Source organism: Manihot esculenta, chromosome 4 (genome assembly GCF_001659605.2).
Source record: "Manihot esculenta cultivar AM560-2 chromosome 4, M.esculenta_v8, whole genome shotgun sequence".
Classification (NCBI taxonomy): Eukaryota; Viridiplantae; Streptophyta; class Magnoliopsida; order Malpighiales; family Euphorbiaceae; genus Manihot; species Manihot esculenta.
This window is the reverse complement of record NC_035164.2, coordinates 14,589,753-14,607,297: the sequence shown is the minus strand read 5'-3', so window position 1 is coordinate 14,607,297 and position 17,545 is coordinate 14,589,753. Positions and strand designations below refer to the sequence as shown.

General features: G+C 32.0%; 1 pseudogene; it reads right to left on the bottom strand.

Annotated features, from left to right (window-relative positions):
• LOC110617381 overlaps positions 1-17,545 on the bottom strand; it is a 180,563-nt pseudogene that overhangs the window by 98,898 nt on the left and 64,120 nt on the right.

Sequence of the window (17,545 nt, the reverse complement as noted above, 5' to 3'; positions counted from 1 at the left end):
AAAGAAAAATTAAAAGAAAATCATATTAATTCTCATTACTTGTAAAAAATTGCTCTTGCAGCTTCAACAGCCAAGATCTAAATAACCAAATTGTTTCGTCAGAATTGGAAGTTCTCCTGTACAGTTGGAAACGAAGTCGCATATCATCTTAAGATATAACAAAGCCTAACTCCATAAACTAAACATCCTAACCCAGAATAGAAAAGAGGCGCGTAACGTGAAATTACAGTGATAGCAAATACAAACTTATGCAACTCGGCATCAAATGCAAACAAAACAAAAGAATATATTAAACATCGACCATGTGAAAAAGAAATATACACAGAATCAGCGCCAATGAGAAAATATGAGATAACAAGATGAGAGTATAACATCAGAAGAATCTTCTAAAGAGACTAACTACTAGAATTTTGTAGAAACACCATAAATAAGATGGAAAAAAATGAATAAAATTAACAAAGTAAAATTAATATCAACCAGGAAAAATCGGCAGGAAAAGGGAGAAATTTGAACAGAAAAGCTTACCTCACACCAAATAGTATAGATCGATAGCTTCAGTGAATCGGTCTAATTGCAGAGCTGGGAGTAGCAAAAGAGAGCGTGAAATTGATTAGGGATTCAGTCACTCGAACACCCTTGTATGATTCGAAACGACAAAGGTTTCTTTTTCCTCGAACACAAGTTACACAACAAAGGAAAAAAAAAAACTTTTCATTTTTGGATGGTAATATTATTAATAGATTAATATGTTTATTTTTAAAATTAAATATTTAAATTTCTATATGTTATTTCCGTTTAAATTCAACTTCGTTTCATTTTAAAATCTATTAAGTTAAAAATAAAAATAAAAAATATTTTAAATTTTAAAAATACTATGGATAAAAAGATTTATCATTTTCATTTCTTCTGCCTACTTTGTTCAGAAATCTAAAAACGTCATTAATCACCTTATCAAGAACTCGATTCTTGAAGCATTCCTTCCCTCTTATATATTTGGAAAACCTTCTTAGTCAGCTTTCCTTTACACGTCAGAAAAAATAGATATACTCCTATCAATCCAAAGAAATTGAAGGTGCGGCTAAAGGGCTCACAGAAAAAACCATCGATGGTTGAAAATAAATATTATAAATTTTTGATCTGTTGCATAAAGTAACTTGACTTTTGCTATTTTAATTTACTTCTTCGTTTAGCAATCATAGTTAATAATTTTAGTTTTGAAATGTTTGAAAAATTAATATTTTAATAATAATTTATTTTATAGATGACTTACACCAAATTTATATCATGTAATTTATGGCTTTTTTTTTTACCAAAAATCCGGCAGAGTTTTCTCTGAAATATGGACTTAATTTCACATGTGAATAGTAACGTTACACTTCTATAAACTTCAACCTTAACCCCCAAACTTCTTTTAACTTCAAAATAATTTCAATCCATATCAAACACTTCAAAAACCATCTTACTAATCTCAACACAAAAACTTATACTAGTAACCCATATTTATACCAAAATTAAAATATTCAAATATATCTAATTCAAACTATATACAACTTTATCTCTAAAACTTTATGTACATGCCATATTTCCAAAAGTAACTTTATATAAAAAAATTTACAAAATATACCCAAAGATAGTAATGATGTAACTCTAATTGGGTTGATGCAGATCTTGATCTACTGTTCCTTGGATCTACAACCTGCGCGAGGAAAAATACATTCCTACGCGCTAAGCAAATTGCTTAGTGGTGCTCAACTTCTTTTATATTTAAAAAAATAAATCATTTAAATCAAATTTCATTTATCAACAATAAATCAAACAAATAACAATAAACTATATAGCAAACAATTTGAAACAATTCTAAATCATACTATTATTTCACATATATACAAATTTTAATTTCATAGTCTTTTTCTTTTTTTTCATGTAAAAAAAATTTGTTTTCTCTTAATACTTTTATTTATTTATTATTTTTCTTTTGTCCCCTATAAATTTAAATGGTACTGTTAAGTCAGATTAGGAAACTGTATCTGTAGGGCACAAAGTGCCAAACAACTGTATGGCTCAAAAGGAGTCTATAACTGTAGAGTACCTCATTGTATCCCAAAAATCAGTGTAACTGTGGTGCAGTATTGCAATATCTGTATATGGCATGCCACACCCTTAAACTAACTCACAATTCCCACCAAACTTACTAGGGCCAACTTTAAATAATTTATACATTTAAATATGGGGACAAAAACTTTCCATACAGTGTAATTTTCAATTACTCAAACTATAATACTTTATCATATTACAACTCTGCCTTTAAACATTGTCATATCATGTAAATCTATTAATTTAATTCAACTACATAAATTACAAATTCATAATTTAATCCTTAATTAATTAACTATTGTTATTTTTATTATTATTATTTTTCTAATCTAATTTTTTTTCCTATTTATCACGGTATATCATATCTCATTTTTCTTTTTCTTTTAATTTTTACCTACTCCATCTGCCTTTTGGCTGAATTATCAAGGTAATGGCCATCACTAATATTTAATGACAAAGAACAGCCATTGTCGTTAAATAAAGATTCTAATGGCCGCCGTCACCAGTGCAACTCAAGATTTGCCTTTAAAAAATGAAAGTAACAATAATGCCCTCTAAAAGCCTGTAAATAACAGCCATTATATAACATAACGACTGTTTAGTTAAAAGCATATTTTCAATATAGTTCAAAAGTACTATTCACAAATAAGTACATAGCACAAAGCAGAGGGGTCTATTGAAAGATATGAAGGTCGGTTGGTACAAAGTGGTCCACTCAAACCTATAGTTTCGACTACCAAGAGACATTTGCAGCACTACAAAGATGAGCTCCATTTTTGAAAATCAGTTGGTTGATATTTTCACTAAGGGAATTTGTAGCAAACATTTCCAAGGTTTGGTTTGCAAGATGGATGTACAAGATATCTGTGCACCATCTTGAGAGGGAGAGTTGATAATATTCTTCCCTTTAGTTTATTGAACAGTCCTAATTAGGGTTCCTAATTAAGGTTGCAATTAACGTTGTAAAATGAGCAGTTATATTTTTGTATACTCAAATTTATGCACCATCTTGAGAGGGAGAGTTGATAATATTCTTCCTTTTAATTTATTGAATACTCCTAATTAGGCTAGGGTTCCTAATTAAGGTTGCAATTAATATTGTAAAATGAGCAGTTAAATTTTTGTATACTCAAATTTCCTAGTTTAGAATTATTGTATAAATAGGTTTCATTGTAAAGTTCAAAACTACTATGATAAGAACTATTCAATTTGATCTCGTCTTCTCTGTCAAAAACGTGTAATATGAAGATGACAACTGAATATAGAACTAACCACTCAAAGCAGAGTCTTGGGCTTTCGAGTGGTTATATTGTCAGTGACCAGCCTAAAACCTTGATGAGCATCAACAATCTCCACGATGGTCATGGCACCAAGCAGGAAAAACACGACCTCACTTACTTCTGCAGAAGCATGTGTCAACTCCGAAACAGCTATATCAGTCGAAGGTGCCTGCTCAAGAAAGTGATAGCTAAATATTACAGTGTAATAGACAATACCTGGAACTTATGGTTGTTTTCATGAAACATAAAAAGGGACCCATTTTTGCATGATAGTTATGGTGGGAGACTTCGGACTTATACTGGCAGTGTCAAATTTATTTGTTTGCATACTTACAAGTATTGATAATTGATATTTGAAACACATCAATGTGGAATTCTATAGTTCACGGTTTAGTTATCAGGAAGCCATTATAAACCATGCTGCCAAAAAATTTTGCTTCCATGCACCAGTCTATCAGTTTATGGCATCCCAATTCAGAATCCACTACAGCCTAATTGTGGAAATTATTTCACCAAGGGAGTTCCAGCTACATGATGATCCAAAATTTCTTCAAAGAAAAGAAGGTAAATATACCCAAACATCCACCCACACAAATGAAGGATATCATTTATGAAGTTGTTCTATTTTATAGATCAATCAGTAACGAAGTTTAGTTACCAATCCAGTATGCAGCTGTAAAAGGACAACCCCACATGGGCAACATAAGTTACACATAACAGAAGCCTTTTATTGAAATTTAGCCAGCAGCAGGATGAGATAGGGCTATAACAAATTTAAGGAAATCACAGAGAGACATCTCAGTTCAATTATGTCTATTTTATAGCTTCTATGAATAAGTAAAAATGATACATCAGGCACTCATGCAAGTGGCCAGAAGATGAATGGGAAACATACACTTTAATCTAAACTAAATGTCACCGGTAATTCTTTGAGAAAAAAATGTCACTGGTAATAATTAAGCAGTAATTATGACTTTTACCCCAATGCTTCGAACTACCCATAAGCTCACAGCCATCAATATCCTACTCCACTTTTATTGAAAGCTAGAGACTCTTCAAAAATGATGGCAGCATATCCAATTCCAAAGAGTAATGCCATAGCAAGATCCTGTCTGAGAAAATTTCATCAAATTAACCATTAAATATCATTTCATGTTTACTGCATATTTAAGCATTTGTTAATAATTAATACATCAAATTATAAGATTTTTCCACACGAGAGAGTTAACCTGATTGGCTGCAACCCAAGAATGGTTAATCGCTGGAGCCCCAGTTGCAGCTGCTGCGAATACTGCAAGAGCTTTTAGCAAATCAGTCTTTGGCTGGTACGTGGCTGCAAAATCTTGTGAACTTGTTTAGTCCTATACAAGCAGCTAGAACTTCACAATTTAAAACCCCCTTCACCAATTCGGTGAAACCTTCCACTTGGCTATGAATAACCAATATGCATTCTGCAATGCAAACACGGTAACTCTGCAGACATAAGAGAAACCACCTCGTATCCATTTCAACATTTAAGAGAAGTAATAAAAAAGGCGTGACAAGAACATTTCCACATACACATCACACACAAACAACAAAGAGTATTTCAGAAAATGAAATGTCAAATCTCAATAGAGGAATCAAGTAATCCCTTTCACCAACCACTGAACAAGGAAATGGGTACCCCTAAAAATGATGCTTTAGCAACAATAAATTATTGAAACAAACCTGAAGCTGTTTTGCACTACTGGGCTGTTGAGCTTGTCCCTGAGTTGAAGAAGAAGAATACCCTCTAGCCTTATCTTCAGCTCTTGCAAGAAGACCACTGCCAAGCAATCTTGAACCTAATCTAAGTGGAGATAAAGCCAAACAAAACTGAGAATGAAGTGAAGACAGATTAAGGGAAGAAGGAAAGCGCACGGATTGTTTCTCTTAAATTGGTTGGTTGGAGATGATATAGCCCAAATGAGAAGGAAGCCATTGCAGGTGAGGTTTTAGAGGAGAAAGAAAGAGATTTCTTTTTTCTTTGTCAGTGTAGTGGTTTTGTTGGTTTGCTTGCCAGTTGCATGGAGGAGAGAGATTGGGCAGTTCTCCGAGGATAATGGGGAAATGGCTATCACCAGGGGACATATGAGCTTGGAAAGAGCGGTTTTTGCCTGTCAATATTTCTGTAATTTTTTTTATCAGATTCCAATGATCCGTAGCCATCTGCATTTGTGCCTTAATAATATATTTTTTTTAAAACAAAATTTTCCAATTAACACTTTGTTTGGATAGAAATAGGAAGAGAAAGAAAATAATAATAAAAAAATGTCTTTATATTTGAACAAGTGAAAAATAAAAAAGAATAAAAATAAAAATAAAATTTATTTGCCCTCATTTGTGAGAGAGTGATGAATGTAAAGAAAATAGGTAAAAGTATCAATTTGTTCTTATCATCACGGTGATTATAAAAATTGTTCAGTGATTTTTTTGTGATTTTATTTTTATCTATAATCTTATAAATATAATTTTTTGTATGTTAATTATTTTAGTCATATTAAACTTATTACATTTCCAATAAGTAATATTTTAAATATATATATATAAATATTTTAATTATATAAAAAATAAAGATTACCATTAATACAATTATTATAATATTTTATATTTATATTTATAAATAATTTATTTAAATATATAAATTTTATAATTAATATATACTAAAAGAATAATATTATTTAAATAAAAAATAAGGTCTAATTAATTATCAGTCTGATAAAAAAAATTCTAAAATGAATCAACCGCCTTTTCAAAGAGTTTACCAAATAGATAAAATAGCTCTTTCAAAATGTATTATCTGGGTGAAAAAGTTAAACTAAATATCCTCATTAACATTATATGCATATAGTTAGGGATAATTATTCATTCGGTTCGATTTAAAATCAAATCGAATTGAATAAATTAAAAATTATTTTTTTGTATGTTAGCTAATTCAGTGATTTTTTTGTGACTTTATTTTTATCTATAATTTTATAAATATAATTTTTTGTATGTTAATTATTTTAGTAATATTAAACTTATTAAATTTCAAATAAATAATTTATTCAAAGTGAAAATCTATTAATATGGCTTGAATTTACATATGCTAATTAAAGTCTTAACATTTATTATTTTTGGACCGCACCCAAAGGCTGCCTACGTACCTCCAATAGAGGATCAGGTCCACGTAGCTCTTAACAATAGATAATAACATAAAGTTTATACTAACATAATTAATTCCTACTAATAATCAACTACATTATCACATTATGCTATTCAGAAATAATTTTATTCATTTATTTAATAATCTATTGGAGGAATAAGAGTTATATCTAGAATTCAATAAATAACTAAGGAAACATAAATAATTATATTTTCATAGCTATACTTTGCACAATATTATTTAGAAAGTGTTTAAAATCTAACTATATCACCAATATAGATAACAACTAACTAGAGTAACTAATATCTCATTAATGAGATAAACTAACCTCTTAATCATACCTACCATCTCATAACTATCTAAACTAACCCCTTAATCATACCTACCATCTCATAACTATCACTCATTTTATGTGTGTATTCTTCTTGTATCTTCAATCCACTTTTACATAATGTTTAGATAATTAATCTTTCTCTAAAACCCCTCAATCTGATATTATGATAATTCAAATTTATTTCCCTCGAAGGTTATGACTATGTTTCGATATCAAGCAATCGTTATAGTAAAAAGTGAACAAGAAGATTGCTCACTCACATGTTCTAGCCTATTTCACCTACTCATGGCTCTCCTTTTTTTCATTTCTCTTATATCATAATATTTATAAAATTCCTCTTTTTAATGATAAACAACACAAAAACAATTATGTTTTTTGAGTTCATTGTGGCTATCGTAGAATTTTCCTATACATTATTCCTAATGTCTCTAGTATTTTATTTTAAAAGGATATAAACCTTTATTAGAAGTCACTTCATAGCAATTAGAAACTTGTCATGATACAACTGCATCAGATATAAGGCATCTACATTATTCTAGCAGATTCTTAAAAGTGATGCACACAATTTCCACTCAATACTCCAATGTCCATAATGTAATCTGCAGCTTAGAATACACACATTTGTAGCATTGAATAGATTATTGCGATCACGACTTTAAACTATCACCTCTATCTTCTAACACATGTTGAACATCAAATTTGAAAACATTTAGTGATTCAATTCAAATTTGAAATGTAAGTGGGGGAGCATTTGCCGGTGGCTAACGTGACGTTCGTTCTGTATTTTTTTATAACTTAATGGTGGATCATACACTACACATTGAATAACCAATGTGAGAAATTAACCACCGGTTAATGCTAAAAATCCAGGTCTGGTGTTTAACTAACCTGACTTAAAGTCAAATTTGGAAATTGTTGCCGAAATAGTTTAACTACGCTTTTCCTAAGCGAAGCAACTCTGCAGGCTACAACATCTAGAGAGCTCAAATCATAGTCGTCTAACAACCTTGGATCCTTAGTCATCAGCACCACCACCGGTGCAGTCTGTGCTACGTGAGTGACCTTACTCTCCTGAATTACTGTCAACATTGTCTTCATATCAAATTTAACCATGGACACCACCACCGCTCCTATAGTTAAAGCTCTCAAGAAATAACACAAACCATAAACATGAAAATGAGGCAACGGAAAAAAGGAAGTTGCAGCTGCCATCCGGGTCGTGTAAACCTCATGACTTACAGCCACCATGCATGTGAAATTTCGATGAGTCAAAACCACTCCTTTAACTCAATCAGTAGTCCGTGAGGATAGAGAATCATCGCAGGGTCCAATTGGTAAACCTTCCCTCCTTCCATTTCTCCACAGTGAGCTAGACTTATCATCAGCGATTCAAACTTGGGAGAGTCGAGTACGATTGTTTTGAGATTAGGAATTATTTGAGCAGCATTCGACGTTACAAACACAATTACAGGTTTTAACAGCTGAATTTGGTGGAGAATCTCAGGTTTAAAGATAATTGATTTTTAAGGAGAGGTAACGACACCGAGAGAGAAAATACAGAAATAAAAGATCGAAAGGTGAATAAAGTTAGGAGAAAGAACGAAGGCAATATCTCCTTCTATGAGGCCAAAATGGTGGTGAAGCAAGAAGGCTAATTTTTTGTACGAAGCAAGAAGGCCAAATTAAAGTCAAATTTGGAAATTGTTGCCGGAACAATTCAACTATGCTTTTCCTAAGCGAAGCAACGCTACAGTCTCCAACATCTAGAGAGCTCAAATCATAGCCGTCTCACAACCTAGGATCCTTAGTTATCAGCACCACCGCCGGTGCAGTCTGTGCTACGTGAGTGACCTTTCGCTCCTAAATTACTGTCAACATTGTCTTCATATCAAATTTACCTATGGACACCACCGTCGCTCCCATAGTTAAAGCCCTCACGAAATAACATAAACCATAAACATGAAAATAAGGCAAAAGGAAGTTGCAGCTGCCATCCAGGTCGTGTAAACCTCATTACTTACAGCCACTATACATGTGAAATTTCGATGAGTCAAAACCACTCCATCAACTCGACCAGTAGTCCGTGAGGATAGAGAATCATCGCAGGGTCCAATCGGTAAACCTTCCCTCGAGTACGATTGTTTTGAGATTAGGAATTATACAAGCAGCATTCGACGTTATGAACACAATTGCAGGTATTGACAGCTGAATTTGGTGGAGAAACTCATGTTTAAAGATAATTGATTCTTAAGGAGACCTAACGACACCGAGAGAGAAGATACAGAAATAAAGAATCGAAAGGTGAATAGAGTTAGGAGAAAGAACAAAGGCAATATCTACTTTTCTGAAGCCAAAATGGTGGTGAAGCGAGAAGTCTAATTTTTTGTGCGAAGGACGAAGTCGGGAAATAAAATTCGACAGAGAGTGGCGGCATCGAAGAGAGCGTTTTATGTTTTTCTACACCAATTAAGAATTTTTAACTTAACTAACCAAGGATTAATATCTCACCTTGGTTATCCAAGGTGTAGCGTAGTGTCCACCGTCAAGTAATAAAAAAATACAATATGGCCTGCTACCGATAGATGCTCCCCCACTTTCAATTCAAATTTGGAAAGAATCGCCAAATATTTTTAAATCTTAATTCATTGTGCCAAGAAATAAAATTTTGCATTTTTTATGCCATTATCCTTTTTTCTTCAAGCAACAATTTAATTTAGTCTGCTAGTGAATGAGGATTTGGGGTAGCTGCGACACTTCATCTATGCCTTATAACTTCTAATGCCAACTTACGTTTTATATCTAGACTGTGACACTGCCTTTCAAGTGTTATTTTATATCATAAATTACATCTATTGGCATGCCAATTGCCGTTTTTTTGACAAGATTTCCAAGTTATTCATTTTAGGTACTTCAGTATGCTCCTACTCTATGTTATAGTCAAGTTTTGGCAATATTAAAGGTCTAATTCACTCATGGTCTCTTTATGAAAATTGCTCTCCTATATCTTAGCTAATTCAGTGATTTCTTTTGTGGCTTTACATTTATCTATAATCTTATAAATATTATTATTTGCATGCTAATTATTTTAGTCATACTAAACTTATTAAATTTTCATTAAGTAATTTATTCGACGTGAAAATCTATTAATATGGCTTGAATATACATCGCTGCTATTTGCTAATTAAAGTCTTAACATTTATTATCTTTGGACCGCACCCGAAGGCTGCCTACGTACCTCCAATAGAGGATCAGGTCTACGTAGCTCTTAACAATAGATAATAACATAAAGTTTATACTAACATAATTTATTCTAGCTAATAATCAACCACATTATCACATTATATCTAGAATCAAGTAAATAACTAAGGAAACATAAATAATTATATTTTCATAGCTACATTTTGCACAATATTATTAAGAAACTAGATATCAATATTCAAAACATGTATATATATATTTATATATATATATACACACAAATTTATATATAAACAAATATCAATATAACTCATCAATAATAATTACTTGTACCGATTAAAGCGTTTAAAATCTAACTATATCATCAATATAACAAATAAACTTTTAATAAATAATAACTATCTAAACTAACCCCTTAATCATACCTACCATCTTATAACTATCACTTATTTTATGTGTGTATTCTTCTTGTATCTTCAATCCACTTTTACATAATGTTTAGCTAATTAATCTTTCTTTAAAACCCTTCGATTTTGTATTATGATAATTCAAATTTATTTCCCTAAAAGGTTATGACTTTGTTTCGATATCAAACAATCGTTACGCTAAAAAGTGAACAAGAAGATTGGTCACTGACATGTTCTAGCCTATTTCACCTACTCATGGCTCTCCTTTTTTTTCATTTCTCTTGTATTATAATATATATAAAATGCCTCCTTTTAATTACAAAAAACACAAAAAACAAATATGTTTTTCGAGTGCATTGTCGCTATCATAGAATTTTTCTATACCTTATTGCTGATGTCTCTAGTATTTTATTTTAAAAGGATATAGACTTTTATTAGAAGTCACTTCATAGTAATTAGAAACTTGTCATGAAACAACTGCATCAGATATAAGGCATCTACCATATTTTAGCAGATTCTTAAAAGTGATGCACAAACTTTCCAATCAATGCTCCAATGTACATAATGTAATCTGCAGCTTACAATACACACATTTGCAGCATTGAATAGATTATTGCGATCACGACTTTTATCTTCTAATACATGTTGAATGTCAAATAACATTCTTAGCCAACTTACAAAAACCTATTGTAGAGTTATATCCTGACCTTAACTTATAAGGTATATACATTTGCTTATACTTGTTCCTTCTCCTTAATACCTAGAACGGCCTAAACGTTAGCTCTAATGCCACTAACTGCAACACTCCTATAAGGTTATTTAACTAACCGAAATGGAGATGTCACGTTTCGTGGTGCTTCTCTTATTTTTTCAATTAACTATTATCATGTATTTCATGATATTTTTTCCGACCGAAAATACTCTAGAGTCTCCTTTCTAAACTGGTTCTAATTCCATCTATGAATAATAAAATTTCACTTCAATGAACTCTCAACCTTTAACCCCCAAACGTCATTCAATCACAAACACAATTTTCAACTCAGATAAACTCTTCTAATAATTATACCAAAATAAAACTCTTCTCATGCAATATTAATTACAACCCACATATCTATTATGTACATGCCATATTTGTACAATTTTCTATATGTCAAGTCTCAATAGTGAGAAAGGAATCGCGAATGAGTGTGTCTTGTTTAGTAATATTTTTTCGGAGCAATGGAATAAATATTCCAAATCTTTGAGGATTTTAAGTTTTAATCCAAAGGTTTTTTCCTATCGAAAATTCGGCACCGTCTCCTCTGTATATTGGTCCTCATTCCATCTGTGAATGATAAAATTTCAATTCAGTGAACTCTCAATCTTAACTTTCCTAAACTTCCTTCAACCACAAACACAATTTTCAAATCAAATCAACACTTCATAGATACCAAGTGTCAACAATGAGAAAGGAATAATGGATTGAGTGACCACATTATTTATTAATATATTTTTGGATAATGGCATAAAAAATTTAAACCTTTAAAGATTTTTTGCATTTTAATTAAAAAGATGTTACTTGCTACAATAACTTAGAATTTAAAAACATTTAGCGATTCAATTCAAATTTGAAATGTAAGTGGGAGAGCATTTGCCGGTGGCTAAAGTAACGTTCCATCTGTATTTTTTTATTACTTAACGGTGGATCATACGCTACACATTGAATAACCAATGTGAGAAATTAACTGCCAGTTAATGGTAAAAATCCAAGTTTGGTGTTTAACTAACCTGACTTAAAGTCAAATTTGGAAATTGTTGCCGGAACAATTCAACTATGCTTTTCCTAAGCGAAGCAACGCTATAGTCTCCAACATCTAGAGAGCTCAAATCATAGCCGTCTCACAACCTAGGATCCTTAGTCATCAGCACCACCGCCGGTGCAGTCTGTGCTAAGTGAGTGACCTTTCGCTCCTAAATTACTTTCAATGTTGTTTTCATATCAAATTTACCTATGGACACCACCGTCGCTCCTTAAAGCCCTCACAAAATAACATAAACCATAAACATAAAAATAAGGCAAAAGGAAGTTGCAGCTGCCATCCAGGTCGTGTAAAACTCATGACTTACAGCCACTATACATGTGAAATTTCAATGAGTCAAAACCACTCCATCAACTCGACCAGTAGTTCGTGAGGATAGAGAATCATCGCAGGGTCCAATCGGTAAACCTTCCCTCCAGTACGATTGTTTTGAGATTAGGAATTATACGAGCAGCATTCGACGTTACGAACACAATTGCAGGTATTGACAGCTGAATTTGGTGGAGAATCTCATGTTTAAAGATAATTGATTCTTAAGGAGACCTAACGACACCGAGAGAGAAGATACAGAAATAAAGAATCGAAAGGTGAATAGAGTTAGGAGAAAGAACAAAGGCAATATCTACTTTTCTGAAGCCAAAAAGGTGGTGAAGCGAGAAGTCTAACTTTTTGTGCGAAGGACGAAGTCGGGAAAATAAATTCGACAGAGAGTGACGGCATCGAAGACAACGTTTTATGTTTTTCTACACCAATTAAGAATTTTAACTTAACTAACCAAGGATTAATATCTCACCTTGGTTATCCAAGGTGTAGCGTAGTGTCCACCGTCAAGTAATAAAAAAATACAATATGGCCTGCTACCGATAGATGCTCCCCCACTTTCAACTCAAATTTGGAAAGAATCGCGAAATATTTTTAAATCTTAATTCATTGTGCTAAGAAATAAAATTTTGGATTTTTTATGCCATTATCCTTTTTTCTTCAAGCAACAATTTAATTTAGTCTGCTAGTGAATGAGGATTTGGGGTAGCTGCGACACTTCGTCTATGCCTTATAACTTCTAATGCCAACTTACGTTTTATATCTAGACTGTGACACTGCCTTTCAAGTGTTGTTTTATATCATAAATTACACCTATTGGCATGCCAATTGCCGTTTTTTTGACAAGATTTCCAAGTTATTCATTTTAGGTACTTCAGTATGCTCCTACTCTATGTTATAGTCAAGTTTCGGCAATATTAAAGGTCTAATTCACTCATGGTCTCTTTATGAAAATTGCTCTCCTATATCTTAGCTAATTCAGTGATTTCTTTTGTGGCTTTACTTTTATCTATAATCTTATAAATATTATTATTTGCATGCTAATTATTTTAGTCATACTAAACTTATTAAATTTTCATTAAGTAATTTATTCGACGTGAAAATCTATTAATATGGCTTGAATATACATCGCTGCTATTTGCTAATTAAAGTCTTAACATTTATTATCTTTGGACCGCACCCGAAGGCTGCCTACGTACCTCCAATAGAGGATCAGGTCTACGTAGCTCTTAACAATAGATAATAATATAAAGTTTATACTAACATAATTTATTCTAGCTAATAATCAACCACATTATCACATTATATCTAGAATCAAGTAAATAACTAAGGAAACATAAATAATTATATTTTCATAGCTATATTTTGCACAATATTATTAAGAAACTAGATATCAATATTCAAAACATGTATATATATATTTATATATATATATACACACAAATTTATATATAAACAAATATTAATATAACTCATCAATAATAATTAATTGTACCGATTAAAGCGTTTAAAATCTAACTATATCACCAATATAACAAATAAACTTTTAATAAATAATAACTATCTAAACTAACCCCTTAATCATATCTACCATCTTATAACTATCACTTATTTTATGTGTATTCTTCTTGTATTTTCAATCCACTTTTACATAATGTTTAGCTAATTAATCTTTCTTTAAAACCCTTCGATTTTGTATTATGATAATTCAAATTTATTTCCCTAAAAGGTTATGACTATGTTTCGATATCAAACAATCGTTACGCTAAAAAGTGAACAAGAAGATTGGTCACTGACATGTTCTAGCCTATTTCACCTACTCATGGCTCTCCTTTTTTTTTATTTCTCTTGTATTATAATATATATAAAATGCCTCCTTTTAATTACAAAAAACACAAAAAAACAAATATGTTTTTCGAGTGCATTGTCGCTATCATAGAATTTTTCTATACCTTATTGCTGATGTCTCTAGTATTTTATTTTAAAAGGATATAGACTTTTATTAGAAGTCACTTCATAGTAATTAGAAACTTGTCATGAAACAACTGCATCAGATATAAGGCATCTACCATATTCTAGCAGATTCTTAAAAGTGATGCACAAACTTTCCAATCAATGCTCCAATGTACATAATGTAATCTGCAGCTTACAATACACACATTTGCAGCATTGAATAGATTATTGCGATCACGACTTTTATCTTCTAATACATGTTGAATGTCAAATAACATTCTTAGCCAACTTACAAAAACCTATTGTAGAGTTATATCCTGACCTTAACTTATAAGGTATATACATTTGCTTATACTTGTTCCTTCTCCTTAATACCTAGAACGGCCTAAACGTTAGCTCTAATACCACTAACTGCAATACTCCTATAAGGTTATTTACCTAACCGAAATGGAGATGTCACGTTTCGTGGTGCTTCTCTTATTTTTTCAATTAACTATTATCATGTATTTCATGATATTTTTTCCTACCGAAAATACTCTAGAGTCTCCTTTCTAAACTGGTTCTAATTCCATCTATGAATAATAAAATTTCACTTCAATGAACTCTGAACCTTTAACCCCCAAACGTCATTCAATCACAAAAACAATTTTCAACTCAGATAAACTCTTCTAATAATTATACCAAAATAAAACTCTTCTCATGCAATATTAATTACAACCCACATATCTATTATGTACATGCCATATTTGTACAATTTTCTATATGTCAAGTCTTAATAGTGAGAAAGGAATCGCGAATGAGTGTGTCTTGTTTAGTAATATTTTTTCGGAGCAATGGAATAAATATTCCAAATCTTTGAGGATTTTAAGTTTTAATCCAAAGGTTTTTTCCTATCGAAAATTCGGCACCGTCTCCTCTGTATATTGGTCCTCATTCCATCTGTGAATGATAAAATTTCAATTCAGTGAACTCTCAATCTTAACTTTCCTAAACTTCCTTCAACCACAAACACAATTTTCAAATCAAATCAACACTTCATAGATACCAAGTGTCAACAATGAGAAAGGAATAATGGATTGAGTGACCACATTATTTATTAATATATTTTTGGATAATGGCATAAAAAATTTAAACCTTTAAAGATTTTTTGCATTTTAATTAAAAAGATGTTACTTGCTACAATAACTTAGAATTTAAAAACATTTAGCGATTCAATTCAAATTTGAAATGTAAGTGGGAGAGCATTTGCCGGTGGCTAAAGTAACGTTCCATCTGTATTTTTTTATTACTTAACGGTGGATCATACGCTACACATTGAATAACCAATGTGAGAAATTAACTGCCAGTTAATGGTAAAAATCCAAGTTTGGTGTTTAACTAACCTGACTTAAAGTCAAATTTGGAAATTGTTGCCGGAACAATTCAACTATGCTTTTCCTAAGCGAAGCAACGCTATAGTCTCCAACATCTAGAGAGCTCAAATCATAGCCGTCTCACAACCTAGGATCCTTAGTCATTAGCACCACCGCCGGTGCAGTCTGTGCTAAGTGAGTGACCTTTCGCTCCTAAATTACTGTCAATGTTGTTTTCATATCAAATTTACCTATGGACACCACCGTCGCTCCTTAAAGCCCTCACGAAACAACATAAACCATAAACATGAAAATAAGGCAAAAGGAAGTTGCAGCTACCATCCAGGTCGTGTAAACCTCATGACTTACAGCCACTATACATGTGAAATTTCAATGAGTCAAAACCACTCCATCAACTCGACCTGTAGTCCGTGAGGATAGAGAATCATCGCAGGGTCCAATCGGTAAACCTTCCCTCCAGTACGATTGTTTTGAGATTAGGAATTATACGAGCAGCATTCGACGTTACGAACACAATTGCAGGTATTGACAGCTGAATTTGGTGGAGAATCTCATGTTTAAAGATAATTGATTCTTAAGGAGACCTAACGACACCGAGAGAGAAGATACAAAAATAAAGAATCGAAAGGTGAATAGAGTTAGGAGAAAGAACAAAGGCAATATCTACTTTTCTGAAGCCAAAAAGGTGGTGAAGCGAGAAGTCTAACTTTTTGTGCGAAGGACGAAGTCGGGAAAATAAATTCGACAGAGAGTGACGGCATCGAAGACAGCGTTTTATGTTTTTCTACACCAATTAAGAATTTTAACTTAACTAACCAAGGATTAATATCTCACCTTGGTTATCCAAGATGTAGCGTAGTGTCCACCGTCAAGTAATAAAAAAATACAATATGGCCTGCTACCGATAGATGCTCCCCCACTTTCAACTCAAATTTGGAAAGAATCGCGAAATATTTTTAAATCTTAATTCATTGTGCTAAGAAATAAAATTTTGGATTTTTTATGCCATTATCCTTTTTTCTTCAAGCAACAATTTAATTTAGTCTGCTAGTGAATGAGGATTTGGGGTAGCTGCGACACTTCGTCTATGCCTTATAACTTCTAATGCCAACTTACGTTTTATATCTAGACTGTGACACTGCCTTTCAAGTGTTGTTTTATATCATAAATTACACCTATTGGCATGCCAATTGCCGTTTTTTTGACAAGATTTCCAAGTTATTCATTTTAGGTACTTCAGTATGCTCCTACTCTATGTTATAGTCAAGTTTCGGCAATATTAAAGGTCTAATTCACTCATGGTCTCTTTATGAAAATTGCTCTCCTATATCTTAGAATTCAGTGATTTCTTTTGTGGCTTTACTTTTATCTATAATCTTATAAATATTATTATTTGCATGCTAATTATTTTAGTCATACTAAACTTATTAAATTTTCATTAAGTAATTTATTCGACGTGAAAATCTATTAATATGGCTTGAATATACATCGCTGCTATTTGCTAATTAAAGTCTTAACATTTATTATCTTTGGACCGCACCCGAAGGCTGCCTACGTACCTCCAATAGAGGATCAGGTCTACGTAGCTCTTAACAATAGATAATAACATAAAGTTTATAC